A 16,412-nucleotide genomic window follows, 5' to 3' on the forward strand; every position below is an offset into this window, starting at 1 on the left:
TGCAAGTGATCTCCTGAAATATTTTTCGGTGGAAACAGATGGGTTTTTATCATCGGGAACAGAAATAGCCCTTGACGTCTGAACAACTTTTTTAGAAAAAATCCCTAAGCCGCGCGGTCACAATTTCTTCTCATATTCTGACGTTCTGCAATTCACTCAAAAATGTTGACAAACTGTTGCAAGTGATCCCCTGAAATGTTTTTCGGTGGAAACAGATGGGTTTTTATCATCGGAAACAGAATTAGCCCTCGACGTCTGAACAACTTTTTTTGAAAAAATCCCTAAGCCGCGCGGTCACAATTTCTTCTCAAAATCTGACGTTCTGCAATTCACTCAAAAATGTTGGCAAACTGTTTCAAGTGATCCCCTGAAATATTTTTAGGTGGAAACAGATGGGTTTTTATCATCGGAAACAGAATTGGCCCTTGACGTCTGAACAACTTTTTTTGAAAAAATCCCTAAGCCGCGCGGTCAAAATTTCTGCTCAAAATCTGACGTTCTGCAATTCACAGAAAAGTGTTGGCAAACTGTTGCAAGTGATCCCCTGAAATGTTTTTCGGTGGAAACAGATGGGTTTTTAACATCGGAAACAGAATTAGCCCACGACGTCTGAACAACTTTTTTTGAAAAAATCCCTAAGCCGCGCGGTCACAATTTCTTCTCAAAATCTGACGTTCTGCAATTCACTGAAAAATGTTGGCAAACTGTTGCAAGTGATCCCCTGAAATGTTTTTCGGTGGAAACAGATGGGTTTTTATCATCGGAAACAGAATTAGCCCTCGACAACTTTTTTTGAAAAAATCCCTAAGCCGCGCGGTCAAAATTTCTGCTCAAAATCTGACGTTCTGCAATTCACAGAAAAGTGTTGGCAAACTGTTGCAAGTGATCCCCTGAAATGTTTTTCGGTGGAAACAGATGGGTTTTTATCATCGGAAACAGAATTAGCCCGCGACGTCTGAACAACCTTTTTTGAAAAAATCCCTAAGCCGCGCGGTCACAATTTCTTCTCAAAATCTGACGTTCTGCAATTCACTGAAAAATGTTGGCAAAGTGTTGCAAGTGATCTCCTGAAATATTTTTCGGTGGAAACAGATGGGTTTTTATCATAGGGAACAGAAATAGCCCTTGACGTCTGAACAACTTTTTTTGAAAAAATCCCTAAGCCGCGCGGTCACAATTTCTTCTCAAAATCTGACGTTCTGCAATTCACTCAAAAATGTTGGCAAACTGTTGCAAGTGATCCCCTGAAATGTTTTTCGGTGGAAACAGATGGGTTTTTATCATAGGGAACAGAAATAGCCCTTGACGTCTGAACAACTTTTTTTGAAAAAATCCCTAAGCCGCGCGGTCACAATTTCTTCTCAAAATCTGACGTTCTGCAATTCACTGAAAAATGTTGGCAAAGTGTTGCAAGTGATCTCCTGAAATATTTTTAGGTGGAAACAGATGGGTTTTTATCATCGGGAACAGAAATAGCCCTAGACGTCAGAACAACTTTTTTGGAAAAAATCCCTAAGCCGCGCGGTCAAAATTTCTGCTCAAAATCTGACGTTCTGCAATTCACAGAAAAGTGTTGGCAAACTGTTGCAAGTGATCCCCTGAAATGTTTTTCGGTGGAAACAGATGGGTTTTTAACATCGGAAACAGAATTAGCCCACGACGTCTGAACAACTTTTTTTGAAAAAATCCCTAAGCCGCGCGGTCACAATTTCTTCTCAAAATCTGACGTTCTGCAATTCACTCAAAAATGTTGGCAAACTGTTGCAAGTGATCCCCTGAAATGTTTTTCGGTGGAAACAGATGGGTTTTTATCATCGGAAACAGAATTAGCCCTCGACAACTTTTTTTGAAAAAATCCCTAAGCCGCGCGGTCAAAATTTCTGCTCAAAATCTGACGTTCTGCAATTCACAGAAAAGTGTTGGCAAACTGTTGCAAATGATCCCCTGAAATGTTTTTCGGTGGAAACAGATGGGTTTTTAACATCGGAAACAGAATTAGCCCACGACGTCTGAACAACTTTTTTTGAAAAAATCCCTAAGCCGCGCGGTCACAATTTCTTCTCAAAATCTGACGTTCTGCAATTCACTGAAAAATGTTGGCAAACTGTTGCAAGTGATCCCCTGAAATGTTTTTCGGTGGAAACAGATGGGTTTTTATCATCGGAAACAGAATTAGCCCGCGACGTCTGAACAACTTTTTTTGAAAAAATCCCTAAGCCGCGCGGTCACAATTTCTTCTCAAAATCTGACGTTCTGCAATTCACTGAAAAATGTTGGCAAAGTGATGCAAGTGATCTCCTGAAATATTTTTCGGTGGAAACAGATGGGTTTTTATCATCGGGAACAGAAATAGCCCTTGACGTCTGAACAACTTTTTTAGAAAAAATCCCTAAGCCGCGCGGTCACAATTTCTTCTCATATTCTGACGTTCTGCAATTCACTCAAAAATGTTGACAAACTGTTGCAAGTGATCCCCTGAAATGTTTTTCGGTGGAAACAGATGGGTTTTTATCATCGGAAACAGAATTAGCCCTCGACGTCTGAACAACTTTTTTTGAAAAAATCCCTAAGCCGCGCGGTCACAATTTCTTCTCAAAATCTGACGTTCTGCAATTCACTCAAAAATGTTGGCAAACTGTTTCAAGTGATCCCCTGAAATATTTTTAGGTGGAAACAGATGGGTTTTTATCATCGGAAACAGAATTGGCCCTTGACGTCTGAACAACTTTTTTTGAAAAAATCCCTAAGCCGCGCGGTCAAAATTTCTGCTCAAAATCTGACGTTCTGCAATTCACAGAAAAGTGTTGGCAAAGTGTTGCAAGTGATCCCCTGAAATGTTTTTCGGTGGAAACAGATGGGTTTTTAACATCGGAAACAGAATTAGCCCACGACGTCTGAACAACTTTTTTTGAAAAAATCCCTAAGCCGCGCGGTCACAATTTCTTCTCAAAATCTGACGTTCTGCAATTCACTGAAAAATGTTGGCAAACTGTTGCAAGTGATCCCCTGAAATGTTTTTCGGTGGAAACAGATGGGTTTTTATCATCGGAAACAGAATTAGCCCTCGACAACTTTTTTTGAAAAAATCCCTAAGCCGCGCGGTCAAAATTTCTGCTCAAAATCTGACGTTCTGCAATTCACAGAAAAGTGTTGGCAAACTGTTGCAAGTGATCCCCTGAAATGTTTTTCGGTGGAAACAGATGGGTTTTTATCATCGGAAACAGAATTAGCCCGCGACGTCTGAACAACCTTTTTTGAAAAAATCCCTAAGCCGCGCGGTCACAATTTCTTCTCAAAATCTGACGTTCTGCAATTCACTGAAAAATGTTGGCAAAGTGTTGCAAGTGATCTCCTGAAATATTTTTCGGTGGAAACAGATGGGTTTTTATCATAGGGAACAGAAATAGCCCTTGACGTCTGAACAACTTTTTTTGAAAAAATCCCTAAGCCGCGCGGTCACAATTTCTGCTAAAAATCTGACGTTCTGCAATTCACTCAAAAATGTTGGCAAACTGTTGCAAGTGATCCCCTGAAATGTTTTTCGGTGGAAACAGATGGGTTTTTATCATAGGGAACAGAAATAGCCCTTGACGTCTGAACAACTTTTTTTGAAAAAATCCCTAAGCCGCGCGGTCACAATTTCTTCTCAAAATCTGACGTTCTGCAATTCACTGAAAAATGTTGGCAAAGTGTTGCAAGTGATCTCCTGAAATATTTTTAGGTGGAAACAGATGGGTTTTTATCATCGGGAACAGAAATAGCCCTAGACGTCAGAACAACTTTTTTGGAAAAAATCCCTAAGCCGCCCGGTCAAAATTTCTGCTCAAAATCTGACGTTCTGCAATTCACAGAAAAGTGTTGGCAAACTGTTGCAAGTGATCCCCTGAAATGTTTTTCGATGGAAACAGATGGTTTTTTACATCGGAAACAGAATTAGCCCGCGACGTCTGAACAACTTTTTTTGAAAAAATCCCTAAGCCGCGCGGTCACAATTTCTTCTCAAAATCTGACGTTCTGCAATTCACTGAAAAATGTTGGCAAAGTGTTGCAAGTGATCTCCTGAAATATTTTTCGGTGGAAACAGATGGGTTTTTATCATCGGGAACAGAAATAGCCCTTGACGTCTGAACAACTTTTTTTGAAAAAATCCCTAAGCCGCGTGGTCACAATTTCTTCTCAAAATCTGACGTTCTGCAATTCTCCCAAAAATGTTGGCAAACTGTTGCAAGTGATCCCCTGAAATGTTTTTCAGTGGAAACAGATGGGTTTTTATCATCGTAAACAGAATTAGCCCTCGACGTCTGAACAACTTTTTTTGAAAAAATCCCTAAGCCGCGCGGTCACAATTTCTTCTCATATTCTGACGTTCTGCAATTCACTGAAAAATGTTGGCAAACTGTTGCAAGTGATCCCCTGAAATGTTTTTCGGTGGAAACAGATGGGTTTTTATCATCGGAAACAGAATTAGCCCGCGACGTCTGAACAACTTTTTTTGAAAAAATCCCTAAGCCGCGCGGTCACAATTTCTTCTCAAAATCTGACGTTCTGCAATTCACTGAAAAATGTTGGCAAAGTGATGCAAGTGATCTCCTGAAATATTTTTCGGTGGAAACAGATGGGTTTTTATCATCGGGAACAGAAATAGCCCTTGACGTCTGAACAACTTTTTTAGAAAAAATCCCTAAGCCGCGCGGTCACAATTTCTTCTCATATTCTGACGTTCTGCAATTCACTCAAAAATGTTGACAAACTGTTGCAAGTGATCCCCTGAAATGTTTTTCGGTGGAAACAGATGGGTTTTTATCATCGGAAACAGAATTAGCCCTCGACGTCTGAACAACTTTTTTTGAAAAAATCCCTAAGCCGCGCGGTCACAATTTCTTCTCAAAATCTGACGTTCTGCAATTCACTCAAAAATGTTGGCAAACTGTTTCAAGTGATCCCCTGAAATATTTTTAGGTGGAAACAGATGGGTTTTTATCATCGGAAACAGAATTGGCCCTTGACGTCTGAACAACTTTTTTTGAAAAAATCCCTAAGCCGCGCGGTCAAAATTTCTGCTCAAAATCTGACGTTCTGCAATTCACAGAAAAGTGTTGGCAAACTGTTGCAAGTGATCCCCTGAAATGTTTTTCGGTGGAAACAGATGGGTTTTTAACATCGGAAACAGAATTAGCCCACGACGTCTGAACAACTTTTTTTGAAAAAATCCCTAAGCCGCGCGGTCACAATTTCTTCTCAAAATCTGACGTTCTGCAATTCACTGAAAAATGTTGGCAAACTGTTGCAAGTGATCCCCTGAAATGTTTTTCGGTGGAAACAGATGGGTTTTTATCATCGGAAACAGAATTAGCCCTCGACAACTTTTTTTGAAAAAATCCCTAAGCCGCGCGGTCAAAATTTCTGCTCAAAATCTGACGTTCTGCAATTCACAGAAAAGTGTTGGCAAACTGTTGCAAGTGATCCCCTGAAATGTTTTTCGGTGGAAACAGATGGGTTTTTATCATCGGAAACAGAATTAGCCCGCGACGTCTGAACAACCTTTTTTGAAAAAATCCCTAAGCCGCGCGGTCACAATTTCTTCTCAAAATCTGACGTTCTGCAATTCACTGAAAAATGTTGGCAAAGTGTTGCAAGTGATCTCCTGAAATATTTTTCGGTGGAAACAGATGGGTTTTTATCATAGGGAACAGAAATAGCCCTTGACGTCTGAACAACTTTTTTTGAAAAAATCCCTAAGCCGCGCGGTCACAATTTCTTCTCAAAATCTGACGTTCTGCAATTCACTCAAAAATGTTGGCAAACTGTTGCAAGTGATCCCCTGAAATGTTTTTCGGTGGAAACAGATGGGTTTTTATCATAGGGAACAGAAATAGCCCTTGACGTCTGAACAACTTTTTTTGAAAAAATCCCTAAGCCGCGCGGTCACAATTTCTTCTCAAAATCTGACGTTCTGCAATTCACTGAAAAATGTTGGCAAAGTGTTGCAAGTGATCTCCTGAAATATTTTTAGGTGGAAACAGATGGGTTTTTATCATCGGGAACAGAAATAGCCCTAGACGTCAGAACAACTTTTTTGGAAAAAATCCCTAAGCCGCGCGGTCAAAATTTCTGCTCAAAATCTGACGTTCTGCAATTCACAGAAAAGTGTTGGCAAACTGTTGCAAGTGATCCCCTGAAATGTTTTTCGGTGGAAACAGATGGTTTTTTACATCGGAAACAGAATTAGCCCGCGACGTCTGAACAACTTTTTTTGAAAAAATCCCTAAGCCGCGCGGTCACAATTTCTTCTCAAAATCTGACGTTCTGCAATTCACTGAAAAATGTTGGCAAAGTGTTGCAAGTGATCTCCTGAAATATTTTTCGGTGGAAACAGATGGGTTTTTATCATCGGGAACAGAAATAGCCCTTGACGTCTGAACAACTTTTTTTGAAAAAATCCCTAAGCCGCGTGGTCACAATTTCTTCTCAAAATCTGACGTTCTGCAATTCTCCCAAAAATGTTGGCAAACTGTTGCAAGTGATCCCCTGAAATGTTTTTCAGTGGAAACAGATGGGTTTTTATCATCGGAAACAGAATTAGCCCTCGACGTCTGAACAACTTTTTTTGAAAAAATCCCTAAGCCGCGCGGTCACAATTTCTTCTCATATTCTGACGTTCTGCAATTCACTCAAAAATGTTGACAAACTGTTGCAAGTGATCCCCTGAAATGTTTTTCGGTGGAAACAGATGGGTTTTTATCATCGGAAACAGAATTAGCCCGCGACGTCTGAACAACTTTTTTTGAAAAAATCCCTAAGCCGCGCGGTCACAATTTCTTCTCAAAATCTGACGTTCTGCAATTCACTGAAAAATGTTGGCAAAGTGTTGCAAGTGATCTCCTGAAATATTTTTCGGTGGAAACAGATGGGTTTTTATCATCGGGAACAGAAATAGCCCTTGACGTCTGAACAACTTTTTTTGAAAAAATCCCTAAGCCGCGCGGTCACAATTTCTTCTCATATTCTGACGTTCTGCAATTCACTCAAAAATGTTGACAAACTGTTGCAAGTGATCCCCTGAAATGTTTTTCGGTGGAAACAGATGGGTTTTTATCATCGGAAACAGAATTAGCCCTCGACGTCAGAACAACTTTTTTGGAAAAAATCCCTAAGCCGCGCGGTCACAATTTCTTCTCAAAATCTGACGTTCTGCAATTCACTCAAAAATGTTGGCAAACTGTTGCAAGTGATCCCCTGAAATGTTTTTCGGTGGAAACAGATGGGTTTTTATCATCGGAAACAGAATTAGCCCTCGACAACTTTTTTTGAAAAAATCCCTAAGCCGCGCGGTCAAAATTTCTGCAAAAAATCTGACGTTCTGCAATTCACAGAAAAATGTTGGCAAACTGTTGCAAGTGATCCCCTAAAATGTTTTTCGGTGGAAACAGATGGGTTTTTATCATCGGAAACAGAAATAGCCCTTGACGTCTGAACAACTTTTATTGAAAAAATCCCTAAGCCGCGCGGTCACAATTTCTTCTCAAAATCTGACGTTCTGCAATTCACTGAAAAATGTTGGCAAACTGTTGCAAGTGATCTCCTGAAATGTTTTTCGGTGGAAACAGATGGGTTTTTATCATCGGAAACAGAATTAGCCCTCGACGTCTGAACAACTTTTTTTGAAAAAATCCCTAAGCCGCGCGGTCACAATTTCTTCTCAAAATCTGACGTTCTGCAATTCACAGAAAAATGTTGGCAAACTGTTGCAAGTGATCCCCTGAAATGTTTTTCGGTGGAAACAGATGGGTTTTTATCATCGGAAACAGAAATAGCCCTAGACGTCAGAACAACTTTTTTGGAAAAAACCCCTAAGCCGCGCGGTCAAAATTTCTGCTCAAAATCTGACGTTCTGCACTTCACAGAAAAGTGTTGGCAAATTGTTGCAAGTGATCCCCTGAAATGTTTTTCGGTGGAAACAGATGGGTTTTTAAAATCGGAAACAGAATTAGCCCGCGACGTCTGAACAACTTTTTTTTAAAAAATCCCTAAGCCGCGCGGTCACAATTTCTTCTCAAAATCTGACGTTCTGCAATTCACTGAAAAATGTTGGCAAAGTGTTGCAAGTGATCTCCTGAAATATTTTTCGGTGGAAACAGATGGGTTTTTATCATCGGGAACAGAAATGGCCCTTGACGTCTGAACAACTTTTTTTGAAAAAATCCCTAAGCCGCGTGGTCACAATTTCTTCTCAAAATCTGACGTTCTGCAATTCTCCCAAAAATGTTGGCAAACTGTTGCAAGTGATCCCCTGAAATGTTTTTCAGTGGAAACAGATGGGTTTTTATCATCGGAAACAGAATTAGCCCTCGACGTCTGAACAACTTTTTTTGAAAAAATCCCTAAGCCGCGCGGTCACAATTTCTTCTCATATTCTGACGTTCTGCAATTCACTCAAAAATGTTGACAAACTGTTGCAAGTGATCCCCTGAAATGTTTTTCGGTGGAAACAGATGGGTTTTTATCATCGGAAACAGAATTAGCCCTCGACGTCAGAACAACTTTTTTGGAAAAAATCCCTAAGCCGCGCGGTCACAATTTCTTCTCAAAATCTGACGTTCTGCAATTCACTCAAAAATGTTGGCAAACTGTTTCAAGTGATCCCCTGAAATATTTTTAGGTGGAAACAGATGGGTTTTTATCATCGGAAACAGAATTAGCCCTTGACGTCTGAACAACTTTTTTTGAAAAAATCCCTAAGCCGCGCGGTCAAAATTTCTGCTCAAAATCTGACGTTCTGCAATTCACAGAAAAGTGTTGGCAAACTGTTGCAAGTGATCCCCTGAAATGTTTTTCGGTGGAAAAAGATGGGTTTTTAACATCGGAAACAGAATTAGCCCGCGACGTCTGAACAACTTTTTTTGAAAAAATCCCTAAGCCGCGCGGTCAAAATTTCTGCAAAAAATCTGACGTTCTGCAATTCACAGAAAAATGTTGGCAAACTGTTGCAAGTGATCCCCTAAAATGTTTTTCGGTGGAAACAGATGGGTTTTTATCATCGGAAACAGAAATAGCCCTTGACGTCTGAACAACTTTTATTGAAAAAATCCCTAAGCCGCGCGGTCACAATTTCTTCTCAAAATCTGACGTTCTGCAATTCACTGAAAAATGTTGGCAAACTGTTGCAAGTGATCTCCTGAAATGTTTTTCGGTGGAAACAGATGGGTTTTTATCATCGGAAACAGAATTAGCCCTCGACGTCTGAACAACTTTTTTTGAAAAAATCCCTAAGCCGCGCGGTCACAATTTCTTCTCAAAATCTGACGTTCTGCAATTCACAGAAAAATGTTGGCAAAGTGTTGCAAGTGATCTCCTGAAATATTTTTAGGTGGAAACAGATGGGTTTTTATCATCGGGAACAGAAATAGCCCTAGACGTCAGAACAACTTTTTTGGAAAAAATCCCTAAGCCGCGCGGTCAAAATTTCTGCTCAAAATCTGACGTTCTGCAATTCACAGAAAAGTGTTGGCAAACTGTTGCAAGTGATCCCCTGAAATGTTTTTCGGTGGAAACAGATGGTTTTTTACATCGGAAACAGAATTAGCCCGCGACGTCTGAACAACTTTTTTTGAAAAAATCCCTAAGCCGCGCGGTCACAATTTCTTCTCAAAATCTGACGTTCTGCAATTCACTGAAAAATGTTGGCAAAGTGTTGCAAGTGATCTCCTGAAATATTTTTCGGTGGAAACAGATGGGTTTTTATCATCGGGAACAGAAATAGCCCTTGACGTCTGAACAACTTTTTTTGAAAAAATCCCTAAGCCGCGTGGTCACAATTTCTTCTCAAAATCTGACGTTCTGCAATTCTCCCAAAAATGTTGGCAAACTGTTGCAAGTGATCCCCTGAAATGTTTTTCAGTGGAAACAGATGGGTTTTTATCATCGGAAACAGAATTAGCCCTCGACGTCTGAACAACTTTTTTTGAAAAAATCCCTAAGCCGCGCGGTCACAATTTCTTCTCATATTCTGACGTTCTGCAATTCACTCAAAAATGTTGACAAACTGTTGCAAGTGATCCCCTGAAATGTTTTTCGGTGGAAACAGATGGGTTTTTATCATCGGAAACAGAATTAGCCCGCGACGTCTGAACAACTTTTTTTGAAAAAATCCCTAAGCCGCGCGGTCACAATTTCTTCTCAAAATCTGACGTTCTGCAATTCACTGAAAAATGTTGGCAAAGTGTTGCAAGTGATCTCCTGAAATATTTTTCGGTGGAAACAGATGGGTTTTTATCATCGGGAACAGAAATAGCCCTTGACGTCTGAACAACTTTTTTTGAAAAAATCCCTAAGCCGCGCGGTCACAATTTCTTCTCATATTCTGACGTTCTGCAATTCACTCAAAAATGTTGACAAACTGTTGCAAGTGATCCCCTGAAATGTTTTTCGGTGGAAACAGATGGGTTTTTATCATCGGAAACAGAATTAGCCCTCGACGTCAGAACAACTTTTTTGGAAAAAATCCCTAAGCCGCGCGGTCACAATTTCTTCTCAAAATCTGACGTTCTGCAATTCACTCAAAAATGTTGGCAAACTGTTGCAAGTGATCCCCTGAAATGTTTTTCGGTGGAAACAGATGGGTTTTTATCATCGGAAACAGAATTAGCCCTCGACAACTTTTTTTGAAAAAATCCCTAAGCCGCGCGGTCAAAATTTCTGCAAAAAATCTGACGTTCTGCAATTCACAGAAAAATGTTGGCAAACTGTTGCAAGTGATCCCCTAAAATGTTTTTCGGTGGAAACAGATGGGTTTTTATCATCGGAAACAGAAATAGCCCTTGACGTCTGAACAACTTTTATTGAAAAAATCCCTAAGCCGCGCGGTCACAATTTCTTCTCAAAATCTGACGTTCTGCAATTCACTGAAAAATGTTGGCAAACTGTTGCAAGTGATCTCCTGAAATGTTTTTCGGTGGAAACAGATGGGTTTTTATCATCGGAAACAGAATTAGCCCTCGACGTCTGAACAACTTTTTTTGAAAAAATCCCTAAGCCGCGCGGTCACAATTTCTTCTCAAAATCTGACGTTCTGCAATTCACAGAAAAATGTTGGCAAACTGTTGCAAGTGATCCCCTGAAATGTTTTTCGGTGGAAACAGATGGGTTTTTATCATCGGAAACAGAAATAGCCCTAGACGTCAGAACAACTTTTTTGGAAAAAACCCCTAAGCCGCGCGGTCAAAATTTCTGCTCAAAATCTGACGTTCTGCACTTCACAGAAAAGTGTTGGCAAATTGTTGCAAGTGATCCCCTGAAATGTTTTTCGGTGGAAACAGATGGGTTTTTAAAATCGGAAACAGAATTAGCCCGCGACGTCTGAACAACTTTTTTTTAAAAAATCCCTAAGCCGCGCGGTCACAATTTCTTCTCAAAATCTGACGTTCTGCAATTCACTGAAAAATGTTGGCAAAGTGTTGCAAGTGATCTCCTGAAATATTTTTCGGTGGAAACAGATGGGTTTTTATCATCGGGAACAGAAATGGCCCTTGACGTCTGAACAACTTTTTTTGAAAAAATCCCTAAGCCGCGTGGTCACAATTTCTTCTCAAAATCTGACGTTCTGCAATTCTCCCAAAAATGTTGGCAAACTGTTGCAAGTGATCCCCTGAAATGTTTTTCAGTGGAAACAGATGGGTTTTTATCATCGGAAACAGAATTAGCCCTCGACGTCTGAACAACTTTTTTTGAAAAAATCCCTAAGCCGCGCGGTCACAATTTCTTCTCATATTCTGACGTTCTGCAATTCACTCAAAAATGTTGACAAACTGTTGCAAGTGATCCCCTGAAATGTTTTTCGGTGGAAACAGATGGGTTTTTATCATCGGAAACAGAATTAGCCCTCGACGTCAGAACAACTTTTTTGGAAAAAATCCCTAAGCCGCGCGGTCACAATTTCTTCTCAAAATCTGACGTTCTGCAATTCACTCAAAAATGTTGGCAAACTGTTTCAAGTGATCCCCTGAAATATTTTTAGGTGGAAACAGATGGGTTTTTATCATCGGAAACAGAATTAGCCCTTGACGTCTGAACAACTTTTTTTGAAAAAATCCCTAAGCCGCGCGGTCAAAATTTCTGCTCAAAATCTGACGTTCTGCAATTCACAGAAAAGTGTTGGCAAACTGTTGCAAGTGATCCCCTGAAATGTTTTTCGGTGGAAAAAGATGGGTTTTTAACATCGGAAACAGAATTAGCCCGCGACGTCTGAACAACTTTTTTTGAAAAAATCCCTAAGCCGCGCGGTCAAAATTTCTGCAAAAAATCTGACGTTCTGCAATTCACAGAAAAATGTTGGCAAACTGTTGCAAGTGATCCCCTAAAATGTTTTTCGGTGGAAACAGATGGGTTTTTATCATCGGAAACAGAAATAGCCCTTGACGTCTGAACAACTTTTATTGAAAAAATCCCTAAGCCGCGCGGTCACAATTTCTTCTCAAAATCTGACGTTCTGCAATTCACTGAAAAATGTTGGCAAACTGTTGCAAGTGATCTCCTGAAATGTTTTTCGGTGGAAACAGATGGGTTTTTATCATCGGAAACAGAATTAGCCCTCGACGTCTGAACAACGTTTTTTGAAAAAATCCCTAAGCCGCGCGGTCACAATTTCTTCTCAAAATCTGACGTTCTGCAATTCACAGAAAAATGTTGGCAAACTGTTGCAAGTGATCCCCTGAAATGTTTTTCGGTGGAAACAGATGGGTTTTTATCATCGGAAACAGAAATAGCCCTAGACGTCAGAACAACTTTTTTGGAAAAAACCCCTAAGCCGCGCGGTCAAAATTTCTGCTCAAAATCTGACGTTCTGCACTTCACAGAAAAGTGTTGGCAAATTGTTGCAAGTGATCCCCTGAAATGTTTTTCGGTGGAAACAGATGGGTTTTTAAAATCGGAAACAGAATTAGCCCGCGACGTCTGAACAACTTTTTTTGAAAAAATCCCTAAGCCGCGCGGTCACAATTTCTTCTCAAAATCTGACGTTCTGCAATTCACTGAAAAATGTTGGCAAAGTGTTGCAAGTGATCTCCTGAAATATTTTTCGGTGGAAACAGATGGGTTTTTATCATCGGGAACAGAAATAGCCCTTGACGTCTGAACAACTTTTTTTGAAAAAATCCCTAAGCCGCGTGGTCACAATTTCTTCTCAAAATCTGACGTTCTGCAATTCTCCCAAAAATGTTGGCAAACTGTTGCAAGTGATCCCCTGAAATGTTTTTCAGTGGAAACAGATGGGTTTTTATCATCGGAAACAGAATTAGCCCTCGACGTCTGAACAACTTTTTTTGAAAAAATCCCTAAGCCGCGCGGTCACAATTTCTTCTCATATTCTGACGTTCTGCAATTCACTCAAAAATGTTGACAAACTGTTGCAAGTGATCCCCTGAAATGTTTTTCGGTGGAAACAGATGGGTTTTTATCATCGGAAACAGAATTAGCCCTCGACGTCAGAACAACTTTTTTGGAAAAAATCCCTAAGACGCGCGGTCACAATTTCTTCTCAAAATCTGACGTTCTGCAATTCACTCAAAAATGTTGGCAAACTGTTTCAAGTGATCCCCTGAAATATTTTTAGGTGGAAACAGATGGGTTTTTATCATCGGAAACAGAATTAGCCCTTGACGTCTGAACAACTTTTTTTGAAAAAATCCCTAAGCCGCGCGGTCAAAATTTCTGCTCAAAATCTGACGTTCTGCAATTCACAGAAAAGTGTTGGCAAACTGTTGCAAGTGATCCCCTGAAATGTTTTTCGGTGGAAAAAGATGGGTTTTTAACATCGGAAACAGAATTAGCCCGCGACGTCTGAACAACTTTTTTTGAAAAAATCCCTAAGAAGCGCTTTCACAATTTCTTCTCAAAATCTGACGTTCTGCAATTCACTCAAAAATGTTGGCAAACTGTTGCAAGTGATCCCCTGAAATGTTTTTCGGTGGAAACAGATGGGTTTTTATCATCGGAAACAGAATTAGCCCTCGACAACTTTTTTTGAAAAAATCCCTAAGCCGCGCGGTCAAAATTTCTGCTCAAAATCTGACGTTCTGCAATTCACAGAAAAGTGTTGGCAAACTGTTACAAGTGATCCCCTGAAATGTTTTTCGGTGGAAACAGATGGTTTTTTACATCGGAAACAGAATTAGCCCGCGACGTCTGAACAACTTTTTTTGAAAAAATCCCTAAGCCGCGCGGTCACAATTTCTTCTCAAAATCTGACGTTCTGCAATTCACTCAAAAATGTTGGCAAACTGTTGCAAGTGATCCCCTGAAATGTTTTTCGGTGGAAACAGATGGGTTTTTATCATCGGAAACAGAATTAGCCCTCGACGTCTGAACAACTTTTTTTTGAAAAAATCCCTAAGCCGCGCGGTCACAATTTCTGCAAAAAATCTGACGTTCTGCAATTCACAGAAAAATGTTGGCAAACTGTTGGAAGTGATCCCCTGAAATGTTTTTCGGTGGAAACAGATGGGTTTTTATCATCGGAAACAGAAATAGCCCTTGACGTCTGAACAACTTTTTTTGAAAAAATCCCTAAGCCGCGCGGTCACAATTTCTGCTCAAAATCGGACGTTCTGCAATTCACTCAAAAATGTTGGCAAACTGTTGCAAGTGATCTCCTGAAATGTTTTTCGGTGGAAACAGATGGGTTTTTATCATCGGGAACAGAATTAGTCCTCGACGTCTTAAAAACTTTTTTTGAAAAAATCCCTAAACCGCGCGGTCCCAATTTCTTCTCAAAATCTGACGTTCTGCAATTAACTCAAAAATGTTGGCAAACTGTTGCAAGTGATCTCCTGAAATGTTTTTCGGTGGAAACAGATGGGTTTTTATCATCGGGAACAGAATTAGTCCTCGACGTCTGAACAACTTTTTTGGAAAAAATTCCTAAGCCGCGCGGTCACAATTTCTTCTCAAAATCTGACGTTCTGCAATTAACTCAAAAATGTTGGCAAACTGTTGCAAGTGATCCCCTGAAATGTTTTTCGGTGGAAACAGATGGGTTTTTATCATCGGAAACAGAATTAGCCCTTGACGTCTGAACAACTTTTTTTGAAAAAGTCCCTAAGCCGCGCGGTCACAATTTCTTCTCAAAATCTGACGTTCTGCAATTCACTGAAAAATGTTGACAAACTGTTGCAAGTGATCTCCTGAAATGTTTTTCGGTGGAAACAGATGGGTTTTTATCATCGGGAACAGAATTAGTCCTCGACGTCTGAACAACTTTTTTTCAAAAAAATCCCTAAGCCGCGCGGTCACAATTTCTTCTCAAAATCTGACGTTCTGCAATTAACTCAAAAATGTTGGCAAACTGTTGCAAGTGATCCCCTGAAATGTTTTTCGGTGGAAACAGATGGGTTTTTATCATCGGAAACAGAAATAGCCCTAGACATCAGAACAACTTTTTTGGAAAAAATCCCTAAGCCGCGCGGTCACAATTTCTTCTCAAAATCTGACGTTCTGCAATTCACTGAAAAATGTTGGCAAAGTGTTGCAAGTGATCTCCTGAAATATTTTTCGGTGGAAACAGATGGGTTTTTATCATCGGGAACAGAAATAGCCCTTGACGTCTGAACAACTTTTTTTGAAAAAATCCCTAAGCCGCGCGGTCACAATTTCTTCTCAAAATCTGACGTTCTGCAATTCACTCAAAAATGTTGGCAAACTGTTGCAAGTGATCCCCTGAAATGTTTTTCGGTGGAAACAGATGGGTTTTTATCATCGGAAACAGAATTAGCCATTGACGTCTGAACAACTTTTTTTGAAAAAATCCCTAAGCCGCGCGGTCACAATTTCTGCTAAAAATCTGACGTTCTGCAATTCACTCAAAAATGTTGGCAAACTGTTGCAAGTGATCCCCTGAAATGTTTTTCGGTGGAAACAGATGGGTTTTTATCATCGGGAACAGAAATAGCCCTTGACGTCTGAACAACTTTTTTTGAAAAAATCCCTAAGCCGCGCGGTCACAATTTCTTCTCAAAATCTGACGTTCTGCAATTCACTCAAAAATGTTGGCAAACTGTTGCAAGTGATCCCCTGAAATATTTTTAGGTGGAAACAGATGGGTTTTTATCATCGGAAACAGAATTAGCCATTGACGTCTGAACAACTTTTTTTGAAAAAAATCCCTAAGCCGCGCGGTCACAATTACTGCTAAAAATCTGACGTTCTGCAATTCACTCAAAAATGTTGGCAAACTGTTGCAAGTGATCCCCTGAAATGTTTTTTGGTGGAAACAGATGGGTTTTTATCATCGGAAACAGAATTAGCCCTCGACGTCTGAACAACTTTTTTTGAAAAAATCCCTAAGCCGCGCGGTCACAATTTCTTCTCAAAATCTGACGTTCTGCAATTCACTGAAAAATGTTGGCAAAGTGTTGCAAGTG

Source organism: Podarcis vaucheri, assembly GCF_965113315.1.
Source record: "Podarcis vaucheri genome assembly, chromosome: 2".
Lineage (NCBI taxonomy): Eukaryota > Metazoa > Chordata > Lepidosauria > Squamata > Lacertidae > Podarcis > Podarcis vaucheri.